The 21,989-nt window shown below is 45.3% G+C and overlaps 1 protein-coding gene across 1 annotated transcript in view; it reads left to right on the top strand.

Moving 5' to 3' along the window:
• The window catches only part of LOC147711087 (uncharacterized), a 1,001,373-nt gene that overhangs the window by 25,314 nt on the left and 954,070 nt on the right, over nt 1-21,989 (top strand). The gene's annotated exons all lie outside the window — the stretch shown is intronic.

Below are 21,989 nucleotides of genomic sequence, written 5' to 3'. Positions count from 1 at the left end.
TGTAAATAACAATAAAGCGAAGATGCAAACTGTGACTACATGCCTGCTTGTCTCAATATTTCATTTCAAAAGTATGCAGTTGTATTCGTTTAACGGGCAGTGATTTGTATAGGGTCACCGGAAAGCCCACAAGGTTGTCCCTGTCCCCCCCAGAATTTTAGTGTCTCCTACGCCCCTGTCCGCAAATTGCGTTCTCATTGACTGTCTACTGTGCTACGTTCGTCCTGGCTCTTCCTTAGGCCCGTGTCCTCTCCCTTCCCATGTCCTCTTCCTTCTCCCTGCCCGTGTTCTCTCCCTTCACCCTGCCCGTGTCCTGTCCCTTCTCCCTGCCCGTGTCCTCTCCCTTCTCCCTGCCCGTGCCCTGTCCCTTCACTCTGCCCGTGCCCTGTCCCTTCACCCTGTCCGTGCCCTGTCCCTTCACCCTGCCCGTGCCCTGCCCCTTCTCCCTGCCCGTGTTCTCTCCCTTCTCCCTGCCCGTGTCCTGCCCCTTCTCCCTGCCCGTGTTCTCTCCCTTCTCCCTGCCCGTGTCCTGTCCCTTCACTCTGCCCGTGTCCTCTCACTTCTCCCTGCCCGTGCCCTGTCCCTTCACCCTGCCCGTGCCCTGCCCCTTCTCCCTGCCCGTGTTCTCTCCCTTCTCCCTGCCCGTGTCCTGTCCCTTCACTCTGCCCGTGTCCTCTCCCTTCTCCCTGCCCGTGTCCTCTCCCTTCACCCTGCCCCTTCTCCCTGCCCGTGTTCTCTCCCTTCTCCCTGCCCGTGTCCTCTCCCTTCTCCCTGCCCGTGTTCTCTCCCTTCACCCTGCCCGTGTCCTGTCCCTTCTCCCTGCCCGTGTCCTCTCCCTTCTCCCTGCCCGTGCCCTGTCCCTTCACCCTGCCCGTGCCCTGTGCCTTCACCCTGCCCGTGCCCTGTCCCTTCACCCTGCCCGTGCCCTGTCCCTTCACCCTGCCCGTGCCCTGCCCCTTCTCCCTGCCCGTGTTCTCTCCCTTCTCCCTGCCCGTGTCCTTTCCCTTCTCCCTGCCCGTGTTCTCTCCCTTCACCCTGCCCGTGTTCTCTCCATTCACCCTGGCCGTGTCCTGTCCCTTCTCCCTGCCCGTGTCCTCTCCCTTCTCCCTGCCCGTGTCCTCTCCCTTCTCCCTGCCCGTGTTCTCTCCCTTCACCCTGCCCGTGTCCTGTCCCTTCTCCCTGCCCGTGCCCTGTCCCTTCACCCTGCCCGTGCCCTGTCACTTCACCCTGCCCGTGCCCTGTCCCTTCACCCTGCCCGTGCCCTGCCCCTTCACCCTGCCCGTGCCCTGCCCCTTCACCCTGCCCGTGTCCTCTCCCTTCTCCCTGCCCGTGTCCTGTCCCTTCACCCTGCCCGTGTCCTGTCCCTTCACCCTGCCCGTGTCCTGTCCCTTCTCCCTGCCTGTGTCCTCTCCCTTCCCCCTGCCCGTGTTCTCTCCCTTCCCCCTGCCCGTGTTCTCTCCCTTCTCCCTGCCCGTGTTCTCTCCCTTCTCCCTGCCCGTGCCCTGTCCCTTCACCCTGCCCATGCCCTGTCCCTTCACCCTGCCCGTGCCCTGCCCCTTCTCCCTGCCCGTGTTCTCTCCCTGCCCGCGTCAGTCCCCCATCCTTCTTACTGTGTTTTGTTCACTAGCATTCACAGAACTCTCTGAAGTCCCGGTGGCTTAGTTAAGACCACCTGTAAACTCCGGCATAAAGGTGATTTACATGTATAGACCATAGAACGCCATACCAGACTAGTGCTCACAATTGAGGTGTATCGGTTAGTACCGAAATACCAGTACACTTGATGAGCTGTTCAGCGAGGGCTGGCCGTGGCACAATCTAGTTGTCGAGCAGGGCATAATATTCAAGCGAATAACAACTATATCCACATATAAGACTGACCGGGTTGCACAGTTGTGTTCATTAAAATATTTTATTTCAAACCACAGAACTTGCAATTCAGAAGTTCTCTTTTGGAACAAAAGTAGTCCAAGCTAATCGGGAAACAAAATAACCTGTAGTTTGTTATTAGCAAACCACCCAAACAACTTGACAACATGTGCGTTGAACCCCCCCCCCCCCCCCCCCCCCCTCCGTATCTTGCTATTGATCTCGGGCTGGTAAATTCTGCCCCGCCCCTAACTGCGTTTCGATCGAGATTTGAAAATGCTCAACTGATTAAGGGAGTCTGAAGGGGTTTCGTTTTAGGGCTGACGCCTGAAATGTTTCAATTGGCTAGACTAGAGCTACTTAAGGTAATTGATGAGATGTGTGCTTCATTAGCATAACGCTTAGTTTATGGTTGTTCTAGAAGATATTTCTGTGGGATTTGTATGTTTTAGTTCCATTTTATTGCGGAAGCAAGACAGCCAGTGCACTGCGTTGCCAGGAGTTGACACTGGGGCATTGGTTGTGGCCGGTTGATTTGTTTCTTTGGGGGTGGTGCACCAGAAGTTCTTGGTAGCAATTAAACATTCATACTGTTTTTAGAGTGGGATGATTACTCAGTCCCCACCGATTTCTCGAGTTGATGTTAAATCTTTAGCACTTCCCCCAGATATAAGTGTACTTTCCTTTGCCAACCGTAAGCCAGGCTGTTAGTGGCAGGCATGGAATTAATTGATGTTTGATGTTCAGGCCTCAAATACTTCTAGGAAGTCGGTGTTCGTTTTACAAAACCAGCTTTCAGATTGCCCCTTGTTTTAGGCTGGTACCTGTCTGGAGCACTTGAGTGAATGGCTGGGTAATCTGTCAGTGTCTGAAGGCTGCCCCTGCTGACTGAGTGTGGAATATCTTCTTGGCAAAAGGGGTTAGGGACATGCAGTGGGGTAGACTGGTGCTGCCTACTCAACTACCTCATTTGGTTTCATGTAACTGGCAGGCTGCACGTGCCAACATTGTCCACAGTAGAACCCCCATGGTGTAGACTGGACCACTGTTAGTGTTGACACGTGTAAACTGTTGACTAGATTATTCAGTGGCCAGCACTCCATCTGAGTGGCACTTAACTTGGCCATCACTCCCTTTGAGCGGCTCATGCTTCGGGCCATTCCTTGAGTGTCAGTTTACAAGTCATTACTTTGTGTTGTGATTCAAGAATGTGACTTTGGACTCTCTGGTGCCACCGTCTGCAAGTTAGGTTTTCAGAAGCAGTAATGCCCAACTTCATCTCCCTCGCAGGAATGAGATGGAGGTTGCAGTGAAGTTCCAGAATATGCCTCAGGCGCACTAGTGTAGGATGACGTGACACGCTATCCAATTGGCTTGTGAGAAGCATGTGCATTGATCAAGGTCTTTGACCCTCCCTCTTCACTCTGGATGAATGCTGGTCTGCCTGGTTGAACTGTTATCCAGAATTCCACAGGGCACTCAGGCCACCACTCTCCAGGCTCTAGTCTTCAGTGGCTGTAAGTCAAAGGATGAGCTGGAAATAGCGACCCGTTGGTTTCTCTCTATAGGAACGATGGAGCCCATCACCAGCGACCAGGTTGTACCCAAACTTCCTCTTCGGTAATTAAGCACCTTTGGGAGAGCTCTCAGCCCTGGGATCCAGGCAAATGATAGGTCTCAAGGCAGGAGGTCGTAAAAGTCTTACATGTCCCTGAAACACCTCTCTCTACAAAATAACAAATTATTACAGCACTACGGTGGTATGGGGATTGATTGGGTGTAGATAGCCAGCCCTTTGAATTGCAGATTTAAAGCACCCAAATGGCTTTAAGCAGGCCATCACCCATAATTACCAGTATGCAGTACAAATGAAAAGAAAGAACAAGCATTGGCATAGCCAATAGGTCTCGCTTTTGGGACCTTATAAGTATTTAGTTATACAGCACAATATCTTTGGTGCAATAACATCAACTTTTGCATGGCTAAAAACTTATAAGGTCCCAAAGGCGAGACCTATTGGCTATGCCAATACTTGTTAGGTAAGGCAGTTACTGCCTGCACCTGGGGGCCGACGGTTGATAAGGAACAAACTAGTGAACTCGCCTATGTGTGTGCCGCTTCCTTTCAGTTGCAACATGCTGCTGCTAGTCTCCTTCACATTGGATTAAGGAAACATTAGTTCCCAGTACTGCCCGGCTGCTTGGTGTTCGTTTGGTTGCTTGTGTCTCCTGAGCGGACTGTGGCAACAGTGGTCGGATGGGACCATATGGTGTAAGGTTGCTGAAGTCTTGTCAGGTGATCCTATCTATTTAAACATTTCCTGCTGAGAGCTGTGCATATTCCGGCAGCCACTTACCTTGAACAGCATGCTGCATGTCACACTCTACAGCCATCTTAAAACTTTAGCCAGGTTTCCACAAGATTACATTGGGTCACGATTTTACATAGGGTTCAGTTGATCACCACTGCTTCTAGTAACCAATGATACATGTACTTTGGCGGCCATCTTCAAACATTGAGCCATAAGTTAAATCATAAACCTGACTATGACATCGATGACAAGCACATCTCATCCCATTATCTGGAACAGTGCTTGCAACATCAGTGACAAGTACATCTTATTCATATAAGTGTGACTTAATCTCACTCTCCTACAATTTGCGGCATGGCTTAATTTCTTTTGGAGCCTCATTAATTGCATTGGTTGACCACCATTTACAGTGTGGCAGCACCACCCACCTACTTTACTAATGGCCATGTAGAGAATTGTACCGCCGCCTCTGTTTCTTCAGTTCCTGGTACTCCTCCCCTCATTTCAGAACAGTGGCGTGAAGCATTTGAGGTGTACCTCTAACCTATTAAGGGAGACACGTTCACTTCTAAGAAGAACAAGCACTGGCGTTGCCAATAGGTCTCGCAGTAGGAAAGTTTGAGCTATTGGTTTTCTAAATGACATTTTATTTTTTTGTTTTGTGATTTGCAGTGCCCATACTTGTAACTTTTCGCATTAGGAAAGTTTGAGCGATTGGTATTGTAAATGACACTTTTTTAATTTATGTGTTGGTTTTGAAAATAGCAAAATTAATAGCTTTGTCAGTTACACACATCAGTTTATCATTTTCATCAAGCATCTACATGCACCACAGCCACACACGGGTACATTTTGTGTTATATGCCCAAGTATCACAATCTGAGGCCACAGATTCCCAAAATATGGCAATAATTACCATAATTATGGCAGGATTATCATAATAATTAGAATTGGCACCATCAAAGTTCTCAATTTAGGCCTCAAATTACCGCCTTTATAGCACTGCTTGCGTTTTTGCTGGAACTGACACCGTAGTTGCACATGGTACCCCAGGCTTTGCCACCATTATTCCAGGCCCAACACTCTTGCAAGGGTGGCAAGTGGACATAAATGTCCACCTTTTGCAACACATTATTAGCGTTATGCCAGGGCCAGCAACACCATGGATGGGCACCATGATGCAAGGACTGCCTTCAGTGTGTCAGCAATTACCATACTTATGCCAAGCACAGAGCGCTACCAAGAGTGAGCTCCACCAGTAAGCCAAGAATGACTTCCATTAAGTTAAGGCTATCCACACACAAGAGTTGGGTAGTGAGTAGGAATGCCCACCTTATGCCAAGTCTTGCCACCACTGTGCCATGGTCCGCAATCCCAACAGAAGCTTTTATTCAAGATCATATAGGCGATTCGGTTTATGGCGTACAAGAAACCCATCGGGCCCGATTCACAAAAGTAAAATACGACGAAAGTCTAACTTTACGACTTTCGGTATTCACAAAGGGCATTTACTACTAGTAAATGACCTTTGTGAATATCGAAAGTCGTAAAGTTCAACTTTTGGTATTCACAAAGGACATTTACGAGTAGTAAAAGTTACTTTCGTCTCAGTTTACTTTTGTGAATTGGGCCCATCCACCATAATAATGAAGGAAATGTATGGTGTGGTGCACACGGGGAACTGAATCACATTGGGCTCCATCAGTTTTTGAGAGATGGTCTGGCTGGGACAGGGAGACATATAGTGATCGGCACAAGGCCACACAAATTGTCCGCCTGGGAGAGCTGGGACTCGTGTGCTAGTTTGAAACAGCATATAACTTAACTACCAGGACCTCGAACTGGGAGGTAGTGTCCATGCTGCAGCACCTCTCACCACTGATTTACAAATGACATTTTAAATCATGAATTCGACACCCCCTTCTCTTAGGGTGGTTTAGCCCCACTCTACACACTCGGTCACAGAAAGTTCACGATGTAGGGGAAAACTAAGCACCACTGTCAGCCATATTGTTCATCCCTGCATCACATGGAGATTGCACATACATTCACTTGAGGGATTATAAATGAGTTGTCTGCAGACAGTCCTGGAATTTGCCTTGGACTTCTTTCTTTCCGTAAAAGGACGTCGACGGAAAAGAATGAAAAGTATGTGATTTCTAACAGGAGGGGTCGTGGGAGGAGCCTACTTCCTCTCTACTACCGGAAACGCAGTCCAGCAGCAATCTACAATGCAATAGGTCTCGCATTAATTAAGTTTGAGCTAATGGTATTGCTAAATATTGCAACACCAATTGCAACAAGTCTATAAATTGTAGGCCAACAAAATGTGTATTTTTGCAGCAATGGTGCTATGCTGCGCTTTAAAGAATATGTTTAAAAGTAAAGTGCGCCATACTGCGATTGCTACAATAGTGAATTGTGGATGCGTTAACAATTGATGTGTGCACTGATGGCTGGTGGTGTGTGTGCCAGTAGAAATTGTGCACTGATGCTGTGTGATTGTGCATGTGGTTGTGTGTGTCGTGTGGTTGTGTGTGTGTGTGTGTGTGAGGGATTGTGGGTGTGTGTGTGTGTGAGGGATTGTGGGTGTGTGTGTGTGTGTGAGGGATTGTGGGTGTGTGTCTGCGTGCGTGTGTCTGCGTGCGTGTGTCTGGGTGCGTGTGTCTGCGTGCGTGTGTCTGCGTGCGTGTGTGTGTGCGTGTGGTTGTGTGTGTGTGTGTGTGGGGTTGTGTGTGTGTGTGGGGTTGTGTGCGTGGTTGTGTGGGTTTGCGGTTAGGTGTGGCCGTGTGTATTTGTGTGGTTGTGTGTGTATTTGTGTGGTTGTGTGTGTGGTTAGGTGTGGTTGTGTGTATTTATGTGTGTGTGGTTGTGTGTGTGTGTGGTTGTGTGTGTGGCGTGTGTGTGTGTGTGTGGTGTGTGTGTTGTGTGTGTGTGTGGTGTGGTGTGTGTCTGGTGTGTGTGTGTGTGGTGGACTCTCGCTGCGCGAACACTGCTGTGCAGTGTATCGCGCTAGGCGCAAGACCTAAAACACACTACATTAAAATAACAAGCTCATCAGATAAAAGTGTGAAGACAGAAAAGTGGGTCACACTTGTGGGAATGGTCTAAAATCATATATCACAAAAGGAATGAATCCAAGTATATTTCAATCTCTCAGCAGCTTTTAATAAATATATACGACTTTACAAATCATATGTTCATCAGATAAAAGCTGTAAAAAAAATACAGAAGAGCAGGTCGAACTTGAGAAGTTCAGAGGTTTCAACAATGGAATAATAAACATTCATCAGCGACAGCAATTCTATCTTTTCACCGTTCTAGGCAAACGTGTGTATGCTTTCCCAGAGATACTTATTTATCAACGTCTGAAGAAAGAAATCGAGTTTAGCCTCTTTATAAATCGCTATGGCTCACAGGTTGTGCACAGCTCTCATCCGCAGGCACATTCACTCGCTGAGCAATTTTTCCATATTATGCCATGTGCACCTCACACACCCAGACCTCACTCACATCACTCTAGCAGGATCAGTGTGACTGCTCAGCGCCCTGCTCGCACAGTGAACCTGGGCTACATTGTCAATGGCTTGTCATCAGCATCTATTGAGCCAGTCCACAAGCACTTAAACACGCAATACCCAAGTTGTACACGCCTTTCATCCACCCATTAAGATCCTGGCCTAATGTACCAGTGCACCACAAGCCGTATATCAATACACAACGCATGGATGGGTAGAGGGTGGTGGGGGTGTCATAGATCCCGAAAAAGCGGGTGGAGGACGTTCACTGCGACATCTGCACTTGTAGGTGTGTTATGCAAAATAAAGATGGAGGCTACTCTGTAGTAGTCACTTTTTGAGCAAAAGGCACACATTTCATCTAGAAGCCTCATACAATGGAGAGGCGAAACGGGACACTTGCACTTTCAACAGTTTGCACAATGGCATCACCAGTGGCATACCAGTGCCTGGTGAGGATAGACTTCCGTATGGTTCAAAGTGCCAGTACTCCTTGAAATGGAAATATAGAATTGCAGGTACTGCTTGTTCCTGAGAAGTGACGGTACTCTCTAATTAAAAGTATTATGTCGGTCTTGAGAAATGCCGGTACTCTCCCTCTCAAAATAAAAAAAAGTGTGGTACTCCGTACCGAGCAGCACCTGCCCATTTAAAGCACTTAGTACTCCCATACCCACTCACACTTACGAACGCTCCATGTACCAACCATACGGCTTGCGTGTTAACGTCTTTACAGAGTGAACGCACTTTGATTAACCATTTACTCACCATGCTCGGCAAATGCTGGTCCCAGCGCGCACAGAAAAAGTAATATTCCAAGCGCTTTCCCCATGGCTAGAGTTTATCAGGTGCTGCCAGCCAAACCCTCGTCAGAGGGCTTCAAGAATGCACTCACCAAGGTAAAACCAGCAAAAGTGAAAACAACTCACAAAATGTTGGCTTCCAAATAAACAGTTTTCCACTGATGTCAGGGGTCCCCGAAGCACAACTGTCTTTCCTCAGGCAAGGGGGGCTGTCCGGCTCCCTCAGAATACCAAAGAGAAGAAACCAGAATCCTTGTATGCAGTTTATTATGCAATAGTCGAACACGGCATTAATTAACATCGCAATGTTTCTAGGCGCTTGACTTGTCAGTGCCATTGTTGCCTAACTAGTGATACTCCTGTAATCGACCTGGAAAGCATGAAAGGCTGAGTGAGTCCAACGAGTTCGAACTCCTTTTTTGAAGATGACGTCCAGTGCACTGCAGGAGGCGCATTACCCCTCCGAGCTGTGACGCTGCCTCTGTGCTCTGCCTCGTATCTGCAGCTCCACAGCTGTGTGAGAGGACAGAAGAAGGTCAGAGCGGTGTCACTGCCGGGAACTCCTGGGGTTTCAGTGAAATGTGAACTCACACCGTGGTGAGCTTCATTCCACCACACGTGCACGAGACATTCGGCAAGAAGGTGTTCAAACAGGAGATTAAAGCACGCGCCTGGAGAAGAAGCGCTAAAAGCAGGTGGGCACTATATTTCTGCAGAGGTGATGATGCGATCAGACCTGATGGAATATAAAGGCTTTTCGACATGCCTCTGAAAGGAAGGTAAGGGAGGTCAGGTCAGGTGCACGGCAAACTACGGAAGGCCAGAAGAGCTGGGCAGAGTCAATCACATGTTCAGCTCTGAATGGCTAGCAGGACTGGGTAGATCTGGCGAATGTCAAGCTAGCAAAGGGACGGTAAGGATGAGCAGAATCAGTCATCTGTCGGGCTGAAGCTTCTGGGCAGATTTGGAGATTTTTCGACGTGCTTTGAAAGGCCAGAAAGGCCGGGCAAACACCTTTCTACAGGGCTGGACGGAGTCAGTCACATTCCGAACTCTGGAAGGCCTGTAAAGTTTGCCCGAGTAAGTCAAATGAAGATTTGAGAGTCCAGAAGGGCTGGGTAAAGTCAAGGATATATTATCAAGGCTAGACACTTAAATGTAACAAGACGGAGGGAAAGCAGAGAAGGGGAGGGGGGAGGAGAAATGCGACACAGCGGGCAGGGGAGGGGGCCGAGCGGGGAGAGCGGCGATGAGGGTGTGAAGCAGCAGGGGCCTTTGAAGTGAAGCTAAGCTTCACTTCAAAGGTGTGGGAGGAGTGCTGCTATGGCCTGGGGGAAGCTGGCTGGGGAGGGGCCAAAAGCGCGTGCCTGTGGCCACGTGAACTCCAAGAAAACCGCACGAAAAAGCCCTTGGTTTGACGAGCATTTTGAGCACTTGAATTCTCGCTCCGCTCAATGCGCATGCGCGCATTGATAGGTCGCGAGACCTAAAAAAGCGCTTTTATTGTACAATTTCGGATCAGGAGGGAGAAACATTTTAAAATCTCTGCTATTAGAGGCAATAAATGTGCATACTAGTGGTGGTGGTGATAATGGTAATGACGCTGAGATGCAGGATGAGTACCCACCCATTCAAGATGTTGGATAAGCGATTCATCCCAAGGAGAACATAGTTTTGAAACACTACAAATGTATTCAGCAGGCCAAAATGCCTGAAGAATCGATGTATGACTTTGTGGCCACATTACGAACAGTAGCTTCTACTTGTAATTATCTCAAATTTAAAGATGAGATAATTCATGTTTAATTAATTGAAAGAACGAACAATAAGAAAACACAAGAGAGGGAAATGAAAATAAGCTCAAGACCAAATGAGTTTGAATTGATTACTAAACACCAGGAGAAACGTCGCAAAGTCAGAGTTTTAAAAAAAACAAGTGTGAAAAAAATTAAGAGAGAAACTTCTCATAGCAAAAATGTCAGTGAAAGAAATGATCTTTTATGTTTTGGTGCTACAGCAAATCCCACTTAGAAAATGCTAAATTTTGTACTTCCCTTAACAAAATTTGTTTTCAATGTTGCAAAAGAGATATTTTGTAGGGGTCTGCAAAGCCAAGCTTGAGTCCAAAAATATGTGCCATTTATCGTACTCAAACGCTAGAAGCGTGTGTCTCAGAAGAGGATGATAATGTTGTGTTGATGTTGTCTTCATGGGAATGTGAAGAGGATGGAGTATTTGAAATAGCCACATACAACAACACCGTAAAGAGGAAGCTTCCTTACTGCTTCATTTCCATCAACAAAAAGAATGTTCTGGCAGATTCTAGCTTCCCATTCATGTTAATTAACGAGTGTGAGTTGTCTGATCTCCATAGGGTGCAGTTACAAGACTCTAGCAAACAAATATTTGCATATGGGGGAAAAAGAGTAGAAGTGGTAGGGAAATAGACGCAGCATTAGACATAGAAATGGATAATGGTGTTACTTATACACAGATTTATGTTGCAGGAAAGGGGTCAAAAATTCGGAGTTGGAATGATCAGGCGGATATATCAAAACAACAGGAGAGTCAGGGTCAGTAAGCCACTCTTCTACCCCTTTTAAATATATATCAACAACATAAGAGTGACCAAGGTGCTGTAATAACACTATCGTAATACACCCAACACCTAAAACTAACCAATTAGTGATAAGGAAAACGTGACACCTATGGGAAAGAAAACATTTTATTTTTATAAAAAACCCTCACTCACCCTAATGATGACATGCTTCATCATAGGGTTTTTTGACTGGGGAGACCGAATGTCCCCCCCAGTGTGCTACAACGCCTGAATTACAGCGGAGCTGGTGTTATTAAGTGAAAATTAATGTGCTCAAGTGTTGTGAGTGCAAAATTTAAAAGATCCCAGTTATACCATAAACAATTTTATTACATGGACAACTGTTCTCATTAAAATAAGTGAAAAGGACTAAAACGTGGTCTTTATTTGAACCACACAGTCCTAAGATAAGGTCGACATGTTTCAGCTGTATATTGCAAAATTTAGCTCAGCTTTCTTCAGGACCAAATAAATGCATGACATGGGCTCGCAGTGGGGGCAAAATCTTCACGTACGTGCAATTTGCAACACAACGACTCGCCGCCAAAAACCTACTCGGCACACTTCTGCTGCCCGGGCAGCAGAAGTGTGCTGAGTCGTTGTGTTGCAAATTGCGCGCACGTGAAGATTTTGCCCCCACTGCGAGCCCATGTCATGCATTTAATTTTCATGTATTGTTTTGTCCCCTGGTGATTTTCTAGGTGTGCCCACACGGGTATAAACCGTGAGTTTTTACACTTTTCACACATATATCCTCACGGATAGGACACGCCTTAGGGAGCGTGGACCGCCGGGGGATTTATTTGGTCCTGAAGAAACCTGAGCTAAATTTTGCAATATACAGCTGAAACATGTCGACCTTATCTTAGGACTGTGTGGTTCAAAGAAAGACCGCGTTTTAGTCCTTTTCACTTATTTTAATGAGACCAGTTATCCATGTAATACAATTGTTTATGGTATAACTGGGATCTTTTAAATTTTGCACTCACAACACTTGAGCACATTCATTTTCACTTAATAACACCAGCTCTGCTGTAATTCAGGCGTTGTAGCACACTGGGGGGACATTCGGTCTCCCCAGTGAAAACCCTATGATGAAGCATGTCACCATTAGGGTGAGTGAGGGTTTTTTATAAAAAATAAAACATTTTCTTTCCCATAGGTGTCACGTTTTCCTTATCACTAATTGGTTAGTTTAAGGTGTTGGGTGTATTACGATAGTGTTATTACAGCACCTTGGTCACTCTTATGTTGTTGATATATGATCAGGGGATCTCAAGATGATTTTAAATCCCAATCATCCAGATATGGTTATGTTTAAAAACAGAAGCTCATTAGTTCTATTCCCAGCATTGCCAGTCTTGTCAATGATTTGGAAAGATGGTGTTCAGCCTGTAGTACACAATGTATTTATTTATTTATTTATAAAGTTTGGGAAAAGAACTGAGATTAGACTTGAAAGATTGTGCAAATTGGGAATTATCTATTGTGCAGTTAGGGAATCATCAAACCCATCGAGGATTCAGAGCGACTTGCTCCTGTCATTTTAGCACGCAGTTCAGACAAGTCTCTGAGACTACATGTTGACTTGCAGGACTTGAACTTGAATATTTGGGTTGATCGGCAACCCAACCAAATATGCTAGGTACATTGAAGGTAGTAGTATTATTTGCATCCCTTCACTTGTTGGTTCCCTATCGTCGGGTAGAACAATGTGAAAACTCTAGCTACCTAACGTTTTTTGGAATACCTGAGGGAACTTATTGTTACTTCCAAATGTCATTCGCTTAACATCAGCTTCACCTGTGTTTTAGAGAGTAACACATTTTTGTTTAAGGATCTAGATCTTTCCAAGATGAAATTTTGATCTATGGAAAATATTAATATGAACATAAAGAAGGTGTTGGAGATCAATGGTACTTGTGTCCTTACCCTCAAAAAGGACAAATGTAAATTTCTTTGTCATGGAGTGGGTAATTTACGTCATTTTGTCTGGGGGAAAGGCATTAAACGGAAGATCAGAATTCTTAACCGCTTCCGTGCGGCGCGAATTCCCCGCCCATGCTGACTCCGCCTTGCGTGGGCTGAGTCATGACGGAACGGTTCCGTCATCCGCACAGCTCAACCGACGTGCATGACGGAACCGTTCCGTCAACAGCATCGAAGGGGTTAAAGCAGTTGAAAAGGCACCCAAACCAATCAACAAAGATCAGTTGTCGTCTATTCTAAACCTGATAGAGTACTATGCTAAATTTATCAAACATTTGCTAGTAAAACTTCATGTTTGCACATGCTAATGAAGAAGAATGTTATAGATGTGTGTGACTAAGTTTCTGAGTCAATTACATTGGAAATTGTAGCTGTCAAAACCACTGAAACCTTTTGATATCATAGATATGAGTATCAACACTGCTGATGCTAGTAACTAAGTCCTGGGGGCAGTGTTGATGCAAAGGAGTAATGGTTGAGCTTTTACTTCCAGAGCTTTACTGGGTGCAAAATTCATATACTCCACCATTGAGAATAAAGCCCTTGCTTTATGGCGAGGTACTCATTATGCTGAAAGACATTTTTGGGGGGGGAACCAGTTTGTCCTCAGGACCGATCACAAATGCTTGGTTGATTTATTTAGTTCCACAGGTTGAGGTAGAGGTACTCCCCGAATCTCTAAGGGGAATTATAGACTGCAGGAATTTCAGTGCACACTCGAGTAGGTCCCAGGAGTGTAAAATGTAGCTGTGGATTGTTTATCCTGGTTACACCATGTGTGAAACATGCTGAAGACATGCATCCTGATAATGTTGAAATTATGTGTGCTAATAGTTTTGCGGATGCTGCCATGGAATGGGCATTCTCTGAGGCAGAGTGGAAGCAAGCCCTTGTGGAGACAGTAATATGCAAGCAGTCATGAGGTACTTGTCTAAAGTGTTGCAGTATAATTTTGTTCCCAATAGAAGGGTAGTTGATCAATTGTCGATAGTCGGGGGGGTGTTATGCACTGTTGGTTTATTGGTGGCTCCCAAGGGAATTCACTGCAAGCTCCTAAATTTAGTGCATGAGAGGCATGTAAGCAGATGTGCCATGAAGCATACATTAAGTGAGGAATTCTGGTTACCCAGTGGTGATAAGGAAGTGGAACATTAAATCAATAATTGTTGTGCATTCACATATAGTAACAAAATACAAGTGACAGCACCCAGTTTGTCTTTCCTGTAGTTAGCAGTAATTTACCTTGGCATAAATTGGCCCTCGACAGTGTAGGATTGTTTAGAGTTTTAGGGAGTGCGCCTAATTTTGTTGTCGTTGTGATAGATTATTTCTCCATTTGACTTGAAATAAAATTTCTGGAAAATATTAATTTTTGTGTTTTCATTGGCTTTCTTCAAGAAGTGTTTCTAAGGTAAGGTTATCCAGTGTAGTTGGTCACTGATAATGACACCCAATTGGTGTCCAGGGAAATACATAAAAATTTTTATTCAACTTTCCTGAATCATCCTTGTAGCAACGGACTAGTAGAAAGAGTAAACCATGTTGTAAAAGACAAATTGGAGCTGGCAATAATTAATGTTTTAGGATACAAGTGTGTTGTCAAGGATATGTTATGGGCCATAAGAACACTCCACACATCAGTACTGGGACGTCATCATTTACTTTGTTGAGTGAGAGAGTAGCTGGTTCCAAATTGAACAAGGGGTGTATGGGCAGGAAATGTTTAAATATTGATAAATTGCACAGTGGGGAATGAGTACCGGACCATCAAGGTGGTTGACTGGGTTATAGGACCAAGTCATGTGCAGAAAGGGCTTTCACGGTTTTCTGCCCTTTTACTGGTTGAAGATGTCAAGACCCATGTTGTGGTACTAGAGAATGTAAAAGTTTAGAATACATCTTTAGGGTTTATTGTTCTGAATACATTAGCTGGGTATGTACGATGTAAATTTGGTGTGAATGACCAAAAATCTGAAAAATCCACAAAAGCGTGTGGATCTGATCAGCATCCTCAACGGCTTAAGAGCAAACCATCAAGATTGAAAGACTCTGTGATGTAATACATTGCTGGTTGTAGTCTCCTGTAGCCTTTCTGTCTGATGCAATTATATATTTATTTTCTCTTTAAGGATCTTCATGGTTTAACAGGTAGGTTGATGTTGTGGTATTGGTTTCTGTTATCCTGGCTGCATTGTATCATATGCACCTGATAACATGTAATTAAAAAAAATAGTTGTGGGTTTGTGGGTATATTTCTGCTTAATAACCATGATTTTCTTTTTATAATTTGCTTTTCTATTATTCTGTTCTTATGATGTTTTGTTATTTTATGTAGGAAAGGGGGGGAGTGAGTGGATTATGTATTGGAATTTAGAATGTGTAATGGATTCCTCAGGGAGGCGCCCAGGTTCTAGGTGATCAAATGCAAAAACAACAAGGTGATCAATGGAATGCTTGAATTAATCTCAGGCAATGGCAATAGCTGGGGCCGCATCCCAATCCATCATTTTCACCCACCATGCCACATTAGTTTGGACCCAGACAAATGCAGATCAGTCTTGCCCCTGCTCCTCATAGGAACAGTCAAACCCGAATTGTCAGCCCAGGTCCTCCCTTAACCAGAATACAAACAACCCAGGACCAGTTTTACCCTTCTTAGAGATCTTCAGCCAGGCTATCCAGGGCCACTGGAATTGAGCGGCAGGGGAGGGATAAATTATGTGGCAGGGTTGAGTGAATTTTGCGGCAAAAATGGCACATCATGCAGCTTAATGCGGCACACTTTGTGATACTATTATTTATTTATTTTTAATCTGTTTATTGAAGTTTATAAACATTAACAATGAGGCATGATTTCAGTTGTCAAAGCATGTCCACACATTTATGGCATGAAGTAGATTACATATCTTAAGGCACATAATATCTATACATTTACAGATAACATGGGTATAAATTCTGTTGCACATCGTTGGTGCCTATTCTCTGCCATAGGTTATTTCTAAAATGAATGTATTGGGATCAAACGGGGATGTGGGTTCTGCAGGACAGTATATGTTTTACACTTTATCTAAATTCCTGTTAGTCTGAGTCGTTATGATGCACAGTCCTGCAGGTTTGTATCCTGATTCTCAGCCTCTACTCTCAGGTAAGTTATCAGCGGTTCCCATATGTCTCTAGGACGGGAGGATGTTGGGAGAAGTTCTGCATATGTGGTGAGTTGGTCCCTACAGTATATTAAGTCGGTCATACATTCTTTGAATTTTGGGGCACGCCCTCTGCCCCATCTGCATGCCAGCCGGCGTGTTGCAAGTAATAGTCCTAGTGAGACGAATTTCCTGCATGTCCGTGGCAAGTCTGCTGTATAGCCTAGCAGCGTTACCATGGGAGTTTTGGGTACGTTTAGGCCAGTCATTTTGGAGAGTACCTCGACTATCTCCTCCCAGTATTTGCCTATGGGCGGACAGTGCCAAGTGATACTATTATTGCTTTATTTTGTAATTTTTAGGTCGAGCGTAGCGAAGGACCTATTGTCGGCGTGTTCGGAGGAATCTGAGACAGCGTTCGGGCACGCGCCTCTGCTGTCTCAGATTCCTCCTCGAGGGCGCGCACGGCGCTGTGCCCATCTCGTGCCTCATATTCCCGTTCGCAAACACGCACACACAGCCACTTTCACGCATGCGCACATACACAGCCACACGCATACACATACTGCATACACACGCACACTGCATACACACACGCACCCCCCCGTCGCCGCCGCACCTACACACACACTAGCGCACCTACACACACACAGAGACCCCCCCACACATACACCAGCGCACCTATACACACACACGCACACATACAGAGACCCCCCGCCGCCATCGCACACATACACACACACACAAGCGCACCCCCCTCCCCCCTACAACTAAGCCCCACTTACCGCCATTCGGGACTTCTGTAGCCGGGGCTCTCCCTCGGGCATGGGAGCCCCGCTCTCAGGCACTCCGTGGGCGCGTGCGCGGGACTTCCGAAGACGGAAGTCCCGCCCAAAGGAACTGGCTTTTTTGCTTGTTTTTTTTTATTGTTGTTATCCATGCTGCCCACTCTAAGATGGCTGCTACGGTAGAGTCCCTTTTTTATGTTCCTACCGTCTCCAAACTTGCGTGTTAATGAGGCGGGCGCGATACTTTCACCAACGCCTTCGAGGAAAGCAGCGTTTCCCGGTATGAGCCTCGCCAACAATTTTTTGGGAAAGTACTGACACTGCAGTGTCGTGTGCTTGGCTTTTTTATAAGTAAGATTTAGCAGAGCGTCTTTCAAGCAGAGCGTTTCTTGTTTTTGCAGCTTCTTTCATGCAGTAAAAACAAACCAATTCGGATTCTTGTTTTATACATGGGTGTCAGATGATGGTATAGAGAATTTCGTGTTAGTATCCTGAATATTTATGAGGGTAAGCATGGGCTGGTTATGAGTTATATGCTTAAAAATGAGGTATGAGGAGTGCTGTGACAGGGGGACAAAGGCACGTTTATGCACCTACAGCAGAGATTCATGTGTGTGATGTTAGTTGCAAGTTCAGCGCATTAGCTGATTGGCTGTAAAATGACGAACGTATTTTGAAGTTGGAAATTATTTTACTAGGAACGCATAATTGCTTCACTATTAAAAGGTGGAGCAGCCTGATACATTGAGGTATACGTGCTTGCAACTTGCTTGCGGGTAGATGTATGAACAGTGCCGAAACGCACCATTTTTTTCCAAACAGATTTTATTGGGGTTTTTGCATATAGGACGCATCACAGTGGTCAATTCAGTGCAGTCAGTCAAGATATTGTTCCCCATAGGGCTTTTTCTCATCTGGACCATGATAAATGTGCAAAGCACAAAATATTAGTATGCGTACTTTTACAGCTGAGGAAATTCAGAGATGTACTAAAAGCACGTTTAAGAATACACACAGTGGAACATGTTAATAACTGCTCAAACCTGGGAAAGAGGCTACATTTGTGCAAATGCAAGTTAGGTAATTTCGAACATCTGCAAAAGACCTTTAAAAGCCTCCATTCCTGGTCAATACCTCAGCGTGACGTCTTAAAAATATGTTAAGAGGTCTTGTAGGTAAAGTTCAGTGTAACATGGATACACCATCCTTTATATTGTAATAGTGGGTAACATTTACCAGACACCAGCTATTCACTACGCAGTACGTGGAATACCAATGATGTGTTGTGGGTCAACAAATCGGTATTTTAGGAATCAAAAACTGTAGTCCACATTGAAACTTAGTGACACGTTCTTTGCATCACACTATGTACCTAGAAAATATTTTTTGATTCATATTAAGATCAGGTGCAGTAGAAAGGAGAAGACAAGATCAGTAGCGTTGAAGGTGGCAGGGAATAGACTTTATATAACCAGCAATGCTGCCATTCTTACCCAGTCTTGGTTCAGCGCATTCACTGCCAGGGATCTCACACCCCCCTCACCCTCACCCTCACACCCCCTCACACATCTCCTCACCCTCACACCCCCTCACTCTCACACCCCCTCATCCTCACCCTCACACCCCCTCATCTTCACCCTCACACCCCTTACACCCCCTCACTCTCTCACCCCATCACCCTCACACCCCCTCACCCACCCTCTCACACTCACTCACCCTCTCACCACCTCTCACCCTCACACACTCCTCTCACACCCTCTCACACCGACTCACCCTCACACCAGAAACACCCTCACCCTCGCATACCCTCTCACCCTCACACACCCTCTCACCCCCTCTCACCCTCACACCCCCTCACCCCGGTCACTCTCACCCCATCATCCCCCTCACCCTCACCCCCCCTCACCCCCTCATCCTCACCCCCCAATCCTCACCCTCACAACCGCACACTCCCCCTCACACACCCCCACACCCCCTCACCCCCCACACCCTCGCACCCCTCACCCTCACACACCCCCTCACACCCCCTCACACCCTCACACCCCCTCACCCTCACACCCTCTCACCCTCTCACCCCCTCACCCACACAGCCTCACCCTCACACCCCCTCACCCTTACACACCCTCACCCTCACACTCCCTCACACCCCCTCACCTTCACACCCCCTCACTCTCACACCCCCTCACCCTCACACACTCTCACCCCCTCACCCACCCTCACACACCCTCACTCACCCTCACACACCCTCACTCACCCTCACACCCTTACACCCCCTCACCCTCACACTTCCTCACCCTCACACCCCCTCACTCATCCTCACAACCTCACCCTCACACCCCCTCACCCTCACAGCCCCTCACCCCCCCTCACCCACACAACCTCGCCCCCACACCCCCTCACCCTTACACACCCTCACCCTTACACACCCTCACACCCCCTCACTCACACGTACACACTTTCACCAGCATAGCATAACAAAACATAGCATAGCATAACAAAACATAGCATAACAAAACACAGCATAGCATAGCATAACAAAGAAAGCATAGGATAGCAAAACATAGCATAGCATACCAAAAAACAGCATAGCATAACACAAAGCATAGGATAGCAAAACAAAACATAGCATAACAAAATAAAACATAGCATAGCAACACACAACAAAGCATAGCATAGCGTAACAAAACACAACAAAACATAGCATAGCATAACAAAAAAAGCATAGCATAACATAACAAAGCATAGCATAGTATAATAAAACATAGCAGAGCATAACAAAACACAACACAGCATAGCATAGCATAACATAACAAAAAGAGCATAGGATAGCAAAACATAGCATAGCATAGCATAACAAAACGCAGCATAGCATAACAAAAAAAGCATAGGATAGCAAAACATAGCATAGCATAGCATAACAAAATATAGCATAACAAAACATAGCATAACAAAACAAAACACAATGAAACATGGCATAGCATAACAAAAAAAAGCATAGGATAGTAAAACTAAACATAGCATAGCATAACAAAACAAAGCATAGGATAGCAAAACAAAACATAGCAAAACATAACAAAACAGCATAACGTAACAAAACATAGCATAACAAAACACAACAACACATAGCATAACAAAACATAGCAAAACACAACAAAACATAGCATAGCTTAACAAAACACAACAAAACATAGCATAGAAAAACAAAACATATAATAGCATAACAAAACAAAACATAGCATAGCAAAACAGAGCATAGCATAATAAAACAGAACAAAACATAGCATAGCATAACAAAACATAGCATAGCAAAACATAGAATAGCATACCAAAACATAGCATAGCATACCAAAACACAGCAGAGCATAACAATTAAAAGTGTAGGATAGCAAAACATAGCATAACAAAACAAAACATAGGATAGCAAAACAAAACTTTGCATAGCATACAGCATCACTCTGCACCACCACAGCATCACTCAGGGGCACCACAACATCACTATGCACTACCACAGCATCACTGAACGCCACAGCATCACTCGTTCGCCATCACAACATCACTCAGCGCCACCACAACATCACTCAGCGCCACCACAGCATCAATCCGTGCAACCATTTAACAACACCTGGTTCAAATATGTTCTCTCAATGTTTCAAGCTTTATTACAAATGTAACAAGAATATGTTAATATTTCACTTCTGTTCTTGGATTTTTGTCACAATAAAATACACTGAACATAATCTTCACAAAAGTTATTTACAAAACTTTAAGCTATTGCCATTATAAATTACAAAAACTTTTATTTAAGTATTATTATTGGGAAAAAATTAAAAGCCATTGTTATTTGTAATATCAATATATGTAAGTCACGTAAATACAACACATATTGTATTACAAATGCTACAGGTGTCACATTTGCAAAAGTTATAACTATTGGCACTGTAAATGACAAAGCTATTAATTTCTCTATTTTCAAAAACAAAACATAAATAAAAAATATGTCATTTACAATACCAATAGCTCAAACTTTCCTAATGCGAGACCTATTGCATTGCGAATGCTTGTTATATTAGTAACTTTTGAACCTTTGGAGTTAGAAGCAACATGTTTTGCAGATGTGGTAAATCTATAATCATGCAAAAAACGCTGAGGCCGCACAATGGCATAATTCTAGTGGGTGTTGGTATATTTTGGTTCGATGGATTGGGGATGAGGCCTGAGCGAATGCTAGTGGGTGAGAAAATTCAAGCATTCCATCTATCAACTTGTTGTTGCAGTTGATGCCCTAAGTACGATGGGTATGCCCTGACGTGGATCCTGGGCTCACTGTACAACCAGAATCAAGCTATACCTGTCTGATGAGGCCTTATCTCGCCTTAGCTCGCCTGTATTCCGGTTCAGGGAGGCCGTGGCTTGGCAGTTTGGGTTGGACTGTTCCCATTGGAGCAGGGTCAAGAATGATTTGCATATGGCTCTGTACAAACTGAGGTAGCATGGTGGGTGGAAAGCAATGGATTGGGATGTGGACTGTAGCCGTTGCTAGTGGCTGAGATTAGTTGAAGCATTCCATCCAGTACCTTGTTGTTGTTGCATTTGACACCCTAAGTGCGATAGGTATGCCATGATGTAGATCCTGTGCACACTGCACCGCCAGATTCAAGCTATACCTGTCTGATGAGCCCTTATTAGCCCTAGCTCGCTTGTATTCCAGTTCAGGGAGGACCTGGCTTGGCAGGTGGAAAACAATGGATTGGGATGCGTACAGTAGCCATTGCCAGTGGCTAATAATAATTAAAGTATTTCATCCATCACCTTTTTATATTGCTGCAGCTGATGCCCTAACTGCGACGGCTATGCCGAGACATGGGCCCGTGCTCACTGTCCCACAGGAATCAAGCTATACCTTGCTCATAAACCCTTGTCAGGGCGAAACCGGTCCTAAGTGGCTTGTGCTCCGGTTCACGGAAGACTC

Source organism: Lissotriton vulgaris, chromosome 5 (genome assembly GCF_964263255.1).
Source record: "Lissotriton vulgaris chromosome 5, aLisVul1.2, whole genome shotgun sequence".
NCBI classification, from domain to species: domain Eukaryota; kingdom Metazoa; phylum Chordata; class Amphibia; order Caudata; family Salamandridae; genus Lissotriton; species Lissotriton vulgaris.
The sequence above is the reverse complement of the archived record's forward strand: the minus strand, read 5'-3'. Positions and strand labels throughout refer to the sequence as shown.